The sequence below is a fragment of the Passer domesticus genome, chromosome 3 (genome assembly GCF_036417665.1).
Source record: "Passer domesticus isolate bPasDom1 chromosome 3, bPasDom1.hap1, whole genome shotgun sequence".
NCBI classification, from domain to species: Eukaryota; Metazoa; Chordata; class Aves; order Passeriformes; family Passeridae; genus Passer; species Passer domesticus.
In genome coordinates, this window is record NC_087476.1 from 57745357 (window position 1) to 57760541 (window position 15185).

Here is a 15185-nt window from a genome sequence, read left to right on the forward strand (position 1 = left end):
GCAATGATCTAAGTTGATGTGGTTTTGTATTTCAAGGGTGTGCCAAAGAAGTTTATGTAGACTTCTACATACTGTCCTATAAACTTTTTCTTTATTTCACATATCCAGTAGGCAAATAGTGGAGTAGACATTAAATGTAATGTTCAATACATATGGCCAAAGGAAGTGTGTTTAGAAAGCATGGCTAATAGTGTAGGGACAAATTCCATTTTGTTTCCCATAGATATTAAGGCTGACAGACTGTTAGTTGCATGATCATTAGCTAAAGTGAGCTCCACAGCAATGCTTGAGGCAAAATAATAATAATATGGTGGCAGATGAAGCAGGAACAGCACAAGTCAGCAGCACCCAGCCAGCAGTTAGCAATTGTTTTGCTTATTAGCAGAGTGTTTAGAGTCCAGGCAGAATTGTTAGATTGGGATATTTATTAATTTGTCTTTCTGAATCCTTCCTATCTTCAGATCCTTTTTCAGATCTTTTCTTTCAGATCAAATTTTCAAAACAATAACTAGAAACTATGAATTTAATTTTCTTCGAACAAGTATATGGCTAAGGGAAGTTTTTTATGGCCTACAAGACATGTTTTATAGCAGCATGCATTTTTCAGGTTCCTAATTACTGTTGCATTTAAAAATAATTTATGTGTTTATTATTAGGACACCCCAAATGATTTTTATGATTTTTATTATTAGGACCCCGGATTTTTACAATGTAAAAATCTGTGTCCTGATGCCAGTCCTTAGGATTGAAACACAAAATTACACCAAAAATCTGTCCTTAAAAAAAACCAAAACAACCCTGCATTTTGTTGTCTTTTTACTTGAAATGCAGAAAAACCCAGGAGGATAGTAAAAGCTTAAATACATTCTTCATGATCTGTGTTTCTTACACTGACTGTCGTAACAGTTGTAGATTTTAAAGGTTTGCTCAAAGTCAACCAAATGTGAAACAACCTATACAGAGTGGTGTTTGGTCCCCGAGGGACACATCCATGAAGAGCCATGAAGTCATATTTCATAATGACATATCTGCAATGCATGGTTAAGCCTTCAAATTTCAGAGGCACAGCAAGTTATTGTAGTCTCATTTTATTTTTTACTTTGGTTTTCAACTGAAGTCAGCCAGTTCTCCACATTACTTAAAACTTCTTCAGACAGTGTCTGGTCTCTGGCTGCCCTCTCAAGAGTGAGTCAGTTCAGCAGCAGCACTCTGACCACCTCAGTGTTGTGCTGTGCTGGGAGGGACTCTAAGACACTCTTCAGAATGTGGTTGGAACAGGGCTACAGAGCCCAGAAAACTATTCCAGGAGGGTGTGCACACATTGTTCAGCCTGGAAGAGTGAAGGCTCTGGGAGAACCTCACTGCAGCCTTCCCATACTTACAGGAGGCTTATAAAAAAGGAGGGAGCGTGACTTCTTGCATGGGCAGACAGTGACAGGACTAGGGGGTAGGTTTTTAAACTAGAAGACGAGATATTTAGAAAAGATGTCAGGAAGAAATTCTTTACTCAAAGGGGAGTGAGTCACTGGCACAGGTTGCCAAGATTAGTTGTGGATGCCCCATCCTGGAAGGGTTCAAGGCCAGGCTGGATGGGGGCCTGAGAAACCTGGTCTAGTGGGTGGCACCCCTATCCATGCAGGGTGGTTGGAACCATGTCCCTTCCAATCCTAACAATTCTATGATTTAAATCAGACTTTCCCTTCTACACAGTGACTACTTCAGGCGTTAGAGTTACTTGATTCTTTACTAATACATGTCTAGCCTCATAGATGTTGAGGATTTTTTTCCACTTTTCCGTTTTAGGAGCATGTCAGAAGTCCTTTTTCTTCTGATATTAACCAGGGTGCCTGCAGCCTGGTCTAAAGAGAAAAAAGCCCAGTGCTAGACTGGATTGATTTTAAAGTACTACTTGACAGAAGTGACTAAATAATGGATGCTCCCTAATTATAGCACATGTACAAGCACTTGTGATTTCTCTCAAGTTGTATTATTAGAAATGTTTTAACCACTTGTTTATGTTTTTATGAAGTTTCTGGGCAATAGCATGGTGTCAGCTATTTAAGCTTACTAGTCAGTAAGTCATATGGCACCCAGTCTCCACCTCCCCCAGTCTTATTACAGCTTCATTTCTGGGGTCCCTCATGCCAATAGATGAATTTAAACTGAGCCTGGAGGAAGGCTTTGAGATGGAAGCACACAGTTCAATACTGCCCACAATATGGAGGGATTTACCTGTTCTCCTAAACTCAGAAATCCGTGAGCATTTCTAGCAAGAGTAATTACTCATGCCAATGCAAACTCATTAGCCATGAATACTTGCATATGCAGCTTTGTAAGAAATGAAGTGTAAATACTGCTGTCAATCAACACTTTAATCGACCAAATGTTTGTGGAAAACCAATTCAAGATAATATGAACATGCTAAAAATGAATTCACTCTGATATTTTGGCACTTAATTATGAAAGTATTTGCAGTACTGACCCGTCTCCACCTCAAGCTTTATCATTGCTACGATTTTTTTTTTCTAGTTCTAAAATTGGTCTTGTAATAATAGAAATGTGAAATTTGCTGACAGATTTTCCAGTGAGCTACAATGGGCTGAAGATGCTATTTTAAGCACCCTTGTGAGAAAAGTGATTGGTAGTATACGCACTGAGCCCTGATTCAGCAGGAATTGGTGCAGGATCCCTGCTTCATGTTCAAGCTACAAGAAACATTGATGAGGAACTCTACATAAATGAATGGATAGAAACACTGCAAGATGCTTGGAAAAGCAAATTACTAATTATGCTAGTAGTAGAGAGCTGAAGATTACTCACAAAACTTCAGCTCTAGTCAGTCTCATCTGATGAATACGAGCAGAAATTCAATTAATTCAATAGGGTTATAATGATTTTACACTTCCTCAGGATTTGATCTTACATCTAAATGTGAAATTATTTCATCACAATTTAATCACCGTTTCTGTCAGTTGAATACCCTTACATCTTGTTGTTCTGCAATGAAGACAAAACTTCTTTCCACCTCTGTATGCTCAGCTTGAGCAAGCTGGGAAAGTGGTGGAACAGGCAGATCATCCAAACCTGTTGGTAGAAGAGAAAATTCTGAAAGAGATATATTTTTTACATTTAACATCATCTGTGCCTGGAAGTTGAAATTGATTTTAAGGGTGATCATTGAGATCATCGCATGCTAAAATAGCCTGGGAAAAGATGAAGCTTTAAAAGAGTGGTTAGTAGCTTTAGTTACTCTGCAGTTGAGATCTAAAGCACAGTGAGCTGAATTAGTTGCATATTTCTTTTCAGTTGAGGCTGGATTTAGCTGGGGATTATCTCCTGGCATGGCATGAAGTTAAACGTGATTTAGAAAGTCACTCTCTATAACAACTTTAGTGGTTTTGCGCTTACTTAATTTTATTTTGTCAAGATCAAATTAAGCCAATTCTAGCGCATTAAGGAGGTGTGTGCACAATGAGCCTGGGGATGTGGAAGGGAGAATGAGCCTTTGGCTGCATGGATGCCAGCCTGGACAGATTTCCTACTCTCTTCCCAGGGGGGATGGAAAGAATGATGGCGCACAGCCGATTTTATCTGTGTGTGATACTCACTGTTATTAAAAGGGAATTTCAGGGTGTGGAGTTAACCCTCAGAAGTCTGTGCAACTACCCGCATGTGTCGCGTAATATGTAACAGGTAAACTCCATTTGGGGGTCCCTGGTGAGTCCTGCTCTTTGTTCTCTCTTATAATTGCCTTTGTCCACTGGTGTTCTCCCCAGTGCTATTGCAAATGGAGAAGTTTAGGCCTTCTCCACACCCCCACATTTTTCCTGTCTCTCAAGGAGCATCTCCTAAAAATTCTTTCTACTCTTGTCCTCTGTCTAACTCCTCTCGTTTTTCCCTCACCGTGACTTACATAAGGGCTGTACACCACTAACATCTCATTGTTTCATTACTTAAAGGGGGGAAGTGCTTTTGGGTATGCAGCTGTTATAGAAAACAAAAGTAATCTGGGATGGAAAAGTTTATAATGAGCAATATCCAGTCCAACATGGGGTTTAGGTTTTTTTTTTGGTTTGGTGGATTTTGGGTTGGTTTAGGGGTTTTTGTTTGTTTGTTTGGGGTTGGCTTTTTTTTTTTGTTTTGTTTTGTTTTGTTTTGTTGTTTGTTGTTTGTTTTGGGGTTTTTTTGTTTGGTTGGTTTTTTTGTGGGGTTTTGTGGGGTTGTTTTTTTTTATTGATTGTTTGGTTGGTTGGTTTGGTTTGGTTTGGTTTGGTTTGGTTTTTTTGGTTTTTTTTAATGGTGTATTTTACACCTTGGAGTACCTCACATGAATTAAGTCTCCAGAGATTAAAAAACCCAGAATGACTGTGTAGGTAATACTCTGCAAATTTAATACAGAATAAATGAGTTTAACCTGTAAGGGTGTTTGGAGACAAGAGGAAGAGGCAGAGTTTTATGCTTTTCCCCACTGAGTTTTTCTTGCAGTAAAACTGCCATACCCATTCTGTCATGCTAATTTATCACATGCCCATTATTTTGCTCCAAAGTAAAGAAAACATCTTTTCTTTTTCCTTAGGAAGTGTTAAAGAAAAAAGCCTCAGTCTCCTTTTCCAAGCCTGCCTGCCTTTCTGGGCAGCCTGCCCAGAGTAGAGGATCCTTGTTTATCCCAAGGAAGGCAAAGCAGAGCAAAGAGAGGAGTCCTTTTGAACATCCGCAGCTTTCCGGGTGCCAGAGGCCAGGCGGTGCCTGGGCCAGGGCTGGTGGGAGCCAGGGCACGGGGCTGTGCCCAGCCCACCTCACACAGCTGCCAGGATGGGCCCCGGGCAGCTGCGGGCAGAGAAAATCACAGTGGACATGGAGCAGGTGAGGGAGCAGAGTGCATCCCTGCCCACCCGTGGAACATGGCAACGGTGGGAAAAACTCCAAAAAAGTTATGTCCTGCCTTTAACAGCACAGCAGAATCCTGGGTTTCCCTGCAGTCACACTGGGAAGAATTCCTCTCTGGGATTGCACTGGGCAGAACACGTCCACACAGCTTCTTCTTGAAGGCTGTGGCTTACCATTTCAGCTAGATCCTAACTATATGTTTGTTTCCACATGTTGCCTTGCCTGCCAAGAAGTAAAAATCAAACCTCCATTTCTTTGTGGGTTGTTCTTTTTTTGATCTCTGGAACTCAGTACTCCTGAACTGCATTTTCGGTAATTGCAAGATTTATTTTTGTGTTGCTGTACATTAGTCACATTGAAATATGAGAAAAGCAAAAATAGAGAGAGAGATGCATAATTATTGAGCAGGAAGAATAAAATCAAATCATTCATGTCTAATTTTCTAAGACTCTTGAAAACAATGGTGTAAAAAAAAGTAGAAGGAGTGAGCTTCCAAAAAAGTACATAAAAGCAAGTCAAAACTGCACAAAAAGGCGTGATGTTCCTTTGGAAAGCAACATGTAATCACCAGGCTACCTGACTAACTGGGACATAACATGTTCTCCTAAGCACAGTAACTCTCCCACTGAGAGAAACAACGTGAGTCAAACAAGAATATACATGCTTTGGAAATACTTTTCCAGAACCATGACACTTGTTCCATTAGTCAATCTGGTACACTTTCAACGGGTAGAAAACTCTTAAGCCTTAAAGGAAACAGTCACACAGAAAATAGAGAAGCCAGGGGCTAAGTTTCAGAAAATTAAACTTCTGTAGGAAAAAAAAAAAAGAGGATAAACTATGATCCTGTTGGGACCAAGTCCTGTTAAGGCCCTCAAAATGTTGCTGTAGTCCAAGCCACAGAAATTCCCACTATTTATCAAGAAAAGATAAAACTGCTATAATCTTGCAAATAAATTAAACAAAAAGAATAAAGAAATAACTGAAAGCTGTAGCACTTAAGCAAAGAAATAAATTTTCATATCTTTCCAAATGTCTACAGGTCTGTTATGCCTGACTTACTACTGCCTTTGTGTTTTCTGGAAATTAGGTTAAATTTTCTGGATAGCGTTTTGTTGTCCTTGAAGCAAAAAATAGACTACTGGCCTAAAAGCCATCCCTGAGGAAAAGAGGAACTCCTAGTTAAGACTAAATTTTTTTCTCCTCCAATGGTCAGTGCCATCTGTAAATAGGATGGCGGCAGAAGGGCAAGAGTTTTGGTCCAAAGTCTCTGAGAGAGGCTAAAAATTGTCTACTCCTTCCATGTCAGGGCCCTTTGCAACATTAAGCATGGAAGAAACAAATAAATCATGTGAAATCTCTGTTGCTCTGCAGTGCTCTCTGGTCACATGGATGGCATTCCACGTGGGTCTGCTGGACTGGGTGGCAGCAAGGGGCAAGTGGAGCATCTGGCACTGTCACCTGCTCAAGGTTTCAGTTCCACTGAAATGGGCTTACTCTGTTTCAAAGCTGCAAAGTGAGCAAAATTTCCAATCCCTTTCCAAATAAAATTGAATGTGTTGTTGATGGGGCCTGAAATATTGATGAACCTTCAAGATTTTTGTTTCCTGCACTCTGATTGATTTTTGGTGCCCAGTAAATGTAAGAAAAGCCCTACACATGTGAAATGGTTCCCAGCTAAAATAACAGGGGGAAAAAATCTCACAACAACCATCAAGGTATGATGCTTCTTCTACCCAGCTGGCTATAGAAGCCAAATTTGCTCCAAATCAACCCTGTTCCATTATTAATAAGAGCAAATGAAGTGCACTTGAGAAGGGAAAAAGTATTATGGAAATCAAAACATCTGCTTCCCGTAGTCATCAGCGCCAAGGCATGGGAAGGCATGAGTGACCAGCTTGCTGAAAGTACTGCTGCAATAGAGTAGTTAAGATGAACTTCCCCTAAAGCTGTCTTTGAGCGGGGCTTTCAGCTGTAGATTTCAGTAAGCCCTCAGTGTTCAGGAAAGAATGATGATTTCAAGGATTTTACTGGTGCTTGGTCTAGGCAGCTGCTTTGACTCTAAGCACTGCATGCTCCTGGCCAGGCCTCGCACATGCAGGATGTCCCCAGTGAAGCACGGGACAAACCAGCAGCTATTGAAGTACAGATTGCTGGCTTTAATGCTATCTTTGGCTGAGAACAAATTGTTATATTTGAATGCATTTGGCTTTTGAAATGGTGTCAGAACACCTTGACGTTTTGTTTGGGTTCACACATCTCAAAAATTACATATTTCCTCACTCTTTTTCCTGCAGACACTAAGGCTGAATGAGGAGAGCCACTTTGTAGCTCCAGGCAGCAGTTAAATTTCTTCTGAATGGGTGGAATTTTGCTCCTGACTTTGGTGGGGCTGCCTTTCATCCCAAGACTTCACACTGGACACAGGAAAGAAGGAGCAGGGTTAGAATGGATAGCTGAATATTGGGCCGTGGGAAGACTTTTGCCAGCCGTGCTGTGACCTGCGTGAGTCCCTGCATTCTCCAGGCATGCCAGAGTGCAGTGGGGATGAGTCTAGCATCACAGAGAAGTAGCAGTGGTTTGCACATCCAAAGTTGGTACATGGCTCTACAGAGGGGACTGACATGACCGGTCCTAAACCTGCACCAGCACAGCTCTGCTGTGAACCTTCCTCCAGCTGTGCTGGGACAGCAGGACCTGTTGGTCCTGCAAGCAAGGAATTAGTAATAAACCAAACTGCTTTTGCATTAATTAATGAAATCCAGGGCCTGTTTGTACTTCTGGATTGTTTCATTTGCTTTCACTTGTTTTTAGCTCAAACCTTTTGCACTGCTCTCCCCGCATCCAGCATGAGGCAACCTCCAGTCCAAAGAGGTGATGATGCAGCCTTTCCCTGACACCAGGCAGGGTCCTTCTCTTACATGAGTGCCATAAACCTACTTTTGTCTTTCTCCCTGCTATGCCCTCTGGGAAGCAAAACACAGTTCCAAAGCCCAAAATGTATTAATGAAAACTATGCTTTTATAAAGATCCTCAGGACTTTTCTGTCATTTTTCTAAATTGAATGGCTACATTACCTCAGTATGGCAATTAATGACAATTAAATATAAATTGATAATGAGTATCTGCCAGCTTGATATGATATAGTCCTGCCAGACATTTCAGGCTGTTTCCTATGGAAATCATTATTCTTCAATTACACTGTTCCATCTTTGTCAGCTAGTCTATAACCTGCGTATGTTGCTTTTCAGATTAAAGAAAAGCTTGGCATTGTAACAGGGAAGAAGCATGGCATCTGCAATAAAAACGCCAAAATCCAGGAAGCTGCTCCACAAGCCTGAGTAGCAGATGGTAGAAAACTGAGCACATAAGAAAATTCATGAGCTGTGTTACATGTAACTGCGTTGCTACATTTTATTAAAGGTAAGTTTTCTTCAGTGTGTGCAATATACTGAAATATGTTAAAGCTCTGGTAATGCTCTCTGGAACAAGTGCCATTCTTAGCATTTATGCAATAAAATAAAGCAGTAGAGAGAGAAAGAAGATTGTTGTGAACTATAAGGATGATTTGGAAAGAACATGAAAAATGCTGCCTGTTCAGCAATGGGGAAAAACTCCAACTACTTCACAGGATGCAGTTTCCAACCTTCATCCTGTGTAATGAACTGAGCCAGGTTACACATGGGCATGGACGCTTATTTAATGAATGTTACCATAGATTTTCCAATTGCATTAATAATCCAGTAAAATAATTCCCATGCTTCAATTAGATATGTGTGTGTTTTCCCCCCCTATCTAATCAGGACAAGCTGAATTACATCAGACAGGGCCATCATGCCTCCTTAGGCACGGGCTGGCAGTTGTAAGATAGCAGAGCACTGCATTCCTGGCGCAGGCAGAGGATTATAACCTGTCGAGTCAAAGTCTTAATCTTTTCTCAGCGATGAGTCAGTGTTGAAATGACAGTCAGAACATGCACAGGCAGCAAGAGAAAGATTTGTTGTGGCTAATGGGAACTGTGAAGGAGAAAAATCTTCATCTGACTTTATCAAAAATGTTACAGGGCTCTGCTAAGAAGAGCTACATTTATTGACAGTACTCATAAGAAAATTAGAAATAAACAACCTAAACATGCTACGAGATAGGCTTATTTTAAACCTGCTATTAGTTTTTATAAGTACACTGTAAATGTTTTGACATAAAAAGAAACATGTCATGTCACGTTAATATATGAACCGAGAGGATTCAGGACTAACAAATCCCCTAGCTAATACAGGAAAGGGTGAGATCAGCTGGGCAAAAGAAATTAAACAAACACATGGTAATTTCTGAATTGCTTAATGGAAAAAATCATTACTGCCATTAATACCCTATCTCTTATAAAAATAACAATATTGTACAGTATAATATATCCATTCAGGCATGGTGCAATAGAGAGGACTATCAATTCAGAGTAAATTCAGAAGTAATTTCTCTGTTTCCCTTCAGCAAACAAGGACCACCTGTTTTTTTAATTTTCACCTTTTTAGAAAGATTCCTAAAAATATATCTTACACAAGCACTGTGCCACCTTCTTTTGAAGGATGCAGGGATGTGCAGCATCTGCTATCAGGTATATCAGACTAGAGATCAAGCCAGGCATGTGTCTTTTCACTGAAGCTTTTTTTTTTAAATTATGATTTTTAATTTTTTTTTTCCACTAAGAGACAGTAGGCCAAAATCCTATGGCCCCAAATCTAAGGGAAGAGAATTGAAAAAGCCTAGCAGGAGACACTGGTTCCATCCATGAAAGAGTGCAACACTTCACTTAAAAACTCATAGAAACGCTGTTTAATAGTATTTTTCATTATAATTGCTGGCAGAAGTTTTTTAGGGTGTGACAGTTTTGCTAACAGCTAAGGAGAGGTATTTGTTTTCCACTGCCTAAAGAGCAAATTCGTAGTCAAAAGACTCACATAGAAAGATGGAGAAGTTGACTATAGAATTACTTCAGTCACCCTAAAATGTGCCTCTACCCAGGAGGCTCCTCTGGTGCCTGCCAGGGCAGCCTCTGCTGAAGTCAGGCTCTGAGAAGTGGGCTAAATAAACCCAAAGAAAATGCTGCAAGCACATTGCTAAGCTGCTCTTAGCTCCCATTCATAATCAGCGGAGGCAATTCTGAACGAGGCTCACTGCTTCAAGCTCAATTTGGGCAGCTTCTGCAAAAGCAAGAGGTTTGTGTGGCTTCCTTTCTGAGATGCCTCCTGTGCTGTGTAGAAAATGTAGCTGCCTAACCATGGGCTTGGGATTCAGCTCTTAAGGGGGAAGGCAGCCAAAGAGGATTTATTAACTTTACCTATAACTGTCTCATTTCCTAGTGCTACAGAGCTGGACTATGTATCCTAGCAGGAATAATTTAGATGCATGAATATAAATGTACTGTTGCTAGAAAAAATATCAGGGTGAAGAGCACTTATATATCAAAAACTAGTCACAGGTAGATAATTCAGGAAGGACCATTTCACACAGCAACAAACATTGGTTCAATTTTCCTCGTATGCTCTGCCTCTCTAGTTTTTTCAGACTCACCTTCCATTTTCTAGAACAGCTGCTTTAGATACAGCCTCATAATCAGAAAGCATATAACTTAGCAGGTGTATCTTATCAAATTCAATTTCTGACTGGTTTTTCTTTGAATCATTAAGCATCTATTCTCAGGATGATCCATGGCAGATTGCAATCTTTTCCCATTTACAACATACCAGGGACATTTAATTGTCTGTTCTGTAGAGATGAATTACTAACATTCTCAGCCACAGAAGCTAGCACACATATACATGTCATTTCTTCAAATGCCAAGGGTTTTTTTGGAGGTCAATCTAGTGAGTTTTTCAGAATCAATGGAGAGTGGCATAGGAACAATAATCATTGGAAATGTCCTAAATGATTAATGACTAATTTAACATTAGCTGGGATGCCATATTTAAAAGTAGAAACATAATACTGTTTTTTAAGTGCAAAATATTACGAACATACCTCAATGCCATGCCTTTTGCATAGGACCAAAATTTAAATAGAATTAATAACTTTTTTCTCATAACTCACATTTTATGTAGCAGTGTGTGATGGAGGGGCATTTGCAGGCTGTGGGGTAGACGAAGATTGAACTATGTAATAAAATTCATGCATAAATTACTAATGGTACCCTATCTAAGGCTAACATATTGACTAACCCTCCCGTGAACATCAAACAGGTCAGTGCACTAAGAGGTTACTAACTAGCTAATGCCTGTGGTGTTTTTCTTATGGGGGTTTAAAAGGAAAAGAAAATAATCCTGACTTTTTTCAGATGGTATTTTCACTACTATGATAAATATATGGGTTCGTTTTGAAACACTTCTCTGAATTCCAGTTTAGGAAGCAGTTTTATGAAGTGCTGATACCCAGACTCTCAGTGGTGCTTAGAAACATGCAAAGCCAGAATGATAAAATAGCTTTAAAGGTGACTACAGTTAAAAGAGAGTAACTCGTTTTTACAGAACCTGACATTACAATTTGAAAGTTAAATATAGGAAAAAATAGGTAAAAGGCCCAAAATCATCTCTGAGCTACCCAGTTCTTTGAAGCTTGTTGAATGGAGACAATCTGGACAGACATTTAAGAGATTAACCAATATGTATATTTGTGTAAGAAAAGGAAGTTTTGGAGCAGTCATGTCATTGTATAAAACTTACTAGCTGAACTTCTTGGAAAATTACTTAAGTCTAAGTGGTGTTGGGGGGGAATGCTAAATTGTGCCTTATACTAAAAATTACTTCAGACAATCTCATTTTTTCACTTAAGAAAATGTTCTCACATGATTTTTTAACCTGTGCAGTGTTTGGGACATGGAGTGTCGCTTGCTACAGATTTGTGAAAGTATTTAGGCTAATGGGACTTGGATCTTGGTAATAATGGAATGAATTATTATAACTATTTTGTATTTATGAACATCTTATGCATGAACATAGAATGTTTCTTTTCCTATGTTATTTATAAAGAGCTAAGTGAAGCAAAATTGCATGAATGCCCCAGAGCCTGTTGTTGTACACATAAAAGCTTATTCACTTAAATTGCACATGTTTAGAGAGGGCTTTTGGGTTCTCCTTGTTAAAAATAGCTTGGTACAGAAAAACCCAGAGAAATTAGGACTGGAGGGCACTTTTAGGCTTGTCTTTACAAGAAATGGGGTCATGACCTCTTCTTTCTCCCTAAGGGTAAATACCATGGTGCAGAGGAATACTTTCCCCCCATGTATGAAAGCCTTGTCCATAGTGGATGTTGGGGACAGTCTTTGGAGATTATTTCCTCAGGTCAGTGACCAGGGCAGGGCTGAGCTCTAATGGGGACAACCCTGGTGGTTTATTGAATAGCTTGAGCCTTCTCCTGACCCTTGAGAGCTTAGGGGGGTAGGTGTAGCCTGAGAGACTCCTGGTTCATCTTGTTACCTTCAGGATGGATAAACTCTCTCTGCAGAGAAATAAGTAGACAATAAATATTTGCCTTTTTCTTTCTGAAAACCTCTGAAGATGTGGATTACACAGTCTCCCTAGGCAGTATATTTTGTCATTTCTCTATCACTACTCTTTGAAATTTTTTGAGCACATTTAATCAAGATCTCCTTCGCTTTAGTTTAGGCTCATTATTCTTTGTGCTCACCACATGAGATCCAGAGCACATTATTTCTCCCAGCTTCTTCATTTCTCTCTACATTTTATAAATAAAATATTTCTGTTTTCTTTAGTCTTTCCCCGTAGGATATTACAAAAGGGGTATGTCTTTTAGATGTCCAGTCATTTCAGTTGCTTCTCTTCAATTTCTACCAAATTGGTCCAATCTCTTCTGGAGTCTCACAGTCTTAACAAGTGAGAATTAAGAGTTCTTACCCACAGAATCTTGCACAGTAAAGTTAGCTCATGTCTCATATGCATGACATACTTCTTTATACACTCCACTTCAATGTAGCTTTTTTCAGCACAGCACATTTTTGACTCATGTTCAGTCTGCAATTCAGATCCCTTGTTGGTCCTCGTTGGTAGAACTGCTGCCAAATTCACATTTTCAAATTGTGTGTTTGTGTAGGTGACCACTTCAGATGAATATGGAGTGTTTGCATTTCTTTTATTGCATTGAATCCTGTGGTATGCATATAAAACTGATGAACTGATTTTGTTGCAGTTCTACATATTGCTGATCTCCTGTCTTCAATCCTGCACCCTCCATGTTTTTCATTTACTAGATTCTGAGTGGCATCTTGGAATATTCAACAACTTGAAAGCTGTGTTCAGCACTCTCCTAAAAAATCTTTCAGAAAGGCACCTAAGTAGTATTGCTTTACTTCTGCTCCTTGTTTTGTTCTCTATTCAAACCCTAGCTGATAGCTTTCACCAGCAAGCCTTCTTGATTGTTTATGCTCCTCCTTCAAAATGGCATTTAGCTTGAAAGGGTGTGCACTGGGATGGCATCCATTACTTCATGTTTTGAACATGTTCTTGGCATCTCCTGTTATGGCCAGACAGGGCACAGGCTCTTTCTATCCTAAACAGCCCAGCAGGGCTCCTGCTTTCCCAAAGGATTTGGGAAGTTTAGCATGTCTATCTTGGTTGCATAACAACCAAGAACAGCCAGGTTTTAGCTGCCAGTTTTCAGACAATCTTGGGGTCACTATGCATACATTCTTCTGCAGAATGCTTTAAGAAGTAGGGGTGAGAGGACCTGAAGGAAAACAGAACTACTGGCATCAAAATTTCTGTCATTACTGTAAATCTAGATTTCTTTTTTTTTCTTTCCAGATTCATTCCTAAATTCCATCACTCACCACTAATTGCCAAGTAAAATGGGTAAACCACATTATGTTCCTCCTTTACAGGCTGGCTAAGTTATGCAGAATAACATATTATCATTCTTCATTATTTCTTGAGTGCAAGTGAAATGGATTGTGTAGCAGAGGTGACAGGTACCAATCTGGGAGATGACTGATCCTGACAATTATCAATCTAGATATTAATGTCTGACTCTCTAACCCATACTATCTTTTAATATTTTTGTTTATCTCTTTTTGTGAACTAGTGCAAATGCTTTCACTCATTTTCTCCCTTTGCATTTTACCAAAGGGTTAATACTTCTATGTAAGCAGAGCGGGATTCAAGGGCAAAACAACAATCAATATTACTAGAGGCTGTGGGATGTTAATTGTCCAACCCTGCTTCCTGGTTTGTTTTGCTCTTGGCTTTTTTTTCAAATCTTTGCCTTATTGATTCCCTAGCTCCCTACTAATCCCTTCCAGAAAAAAGGATGGCTGTCACATCTTTCTAAATAAAAGCGACAGCACGGACGGTGGTGCTCAGGTGAACAATCATAGGCTATTTGTACCAGGAATTGCTGATGTTATTGAGGGCAAGTGCAAGTAAACAGAGGTTACCCACTTCTTTAGTTGCTACCTATCCTCCACACAAAGTGCCATGACAGCACAGTCTGTGCATCCTAACGTGTTTGAACAACAGGCACCAAGGATGCTTGGAGGTGTTGTACCTGACACTTGAGAGCTCTCTAAATTTCTGACTGTGTCCTGAGACACAGCAGTGGGTGCCCAGGCTGCTGGCCTCTGCACACTGGGGCTCTTCCACAGAGACCTCCTGCTCCAAAGGTCCCTGTGTCCTTTCCCAGCACTGCTGCTGCAAGAGCAGCTGGGAGAGCCAGAGCTGAACATCCCGAATCCCATGTAAAATGCCAAGACAGGCAATCATAAGGAGCCTGAAGGGCGGGTTTCTGCCTTCTGAGGACACTGGCTGGGCACCCATCAGCAGAACTGGGGGAAGGAGAGACTGCTCCCATGGACAGCTGGTGTAGGGGGTTCCTAATGAGTCTTCTTGTCTGGGAGCAGCTACAGAGGTGGATCTTGTGTGTCTTGTGGCCCTGCACTAAGTGAGTAAGGTGAGAGTATGAAGGAATTCCACCACAGAGCTATGGCCACTGCTGGCAGATTCAGGGCATTGTGGTGTCTAGCCACTACTGGTGTAGGGAAGAAGTGAGGCTACAGTCACATTCCATGCTTGGATCTCTGCTCTGAGAGAGGAAGAAACTGTCATTGTGCACATTTTGTAGGAAATAATGAGTGCATGTGTGGAAATTTATTTTTCCCTCTATTTTTTCTCTCTCATGTAGCACTTACCTTGTACCTGAGTGTATCTTCGCTAGTGTAACTTAAGCATATCAAACACTCTCCTCCTGAAATCCAAACCTTCCAAAGTTTCACTATCACAATCTCAAGCTATAAAAAG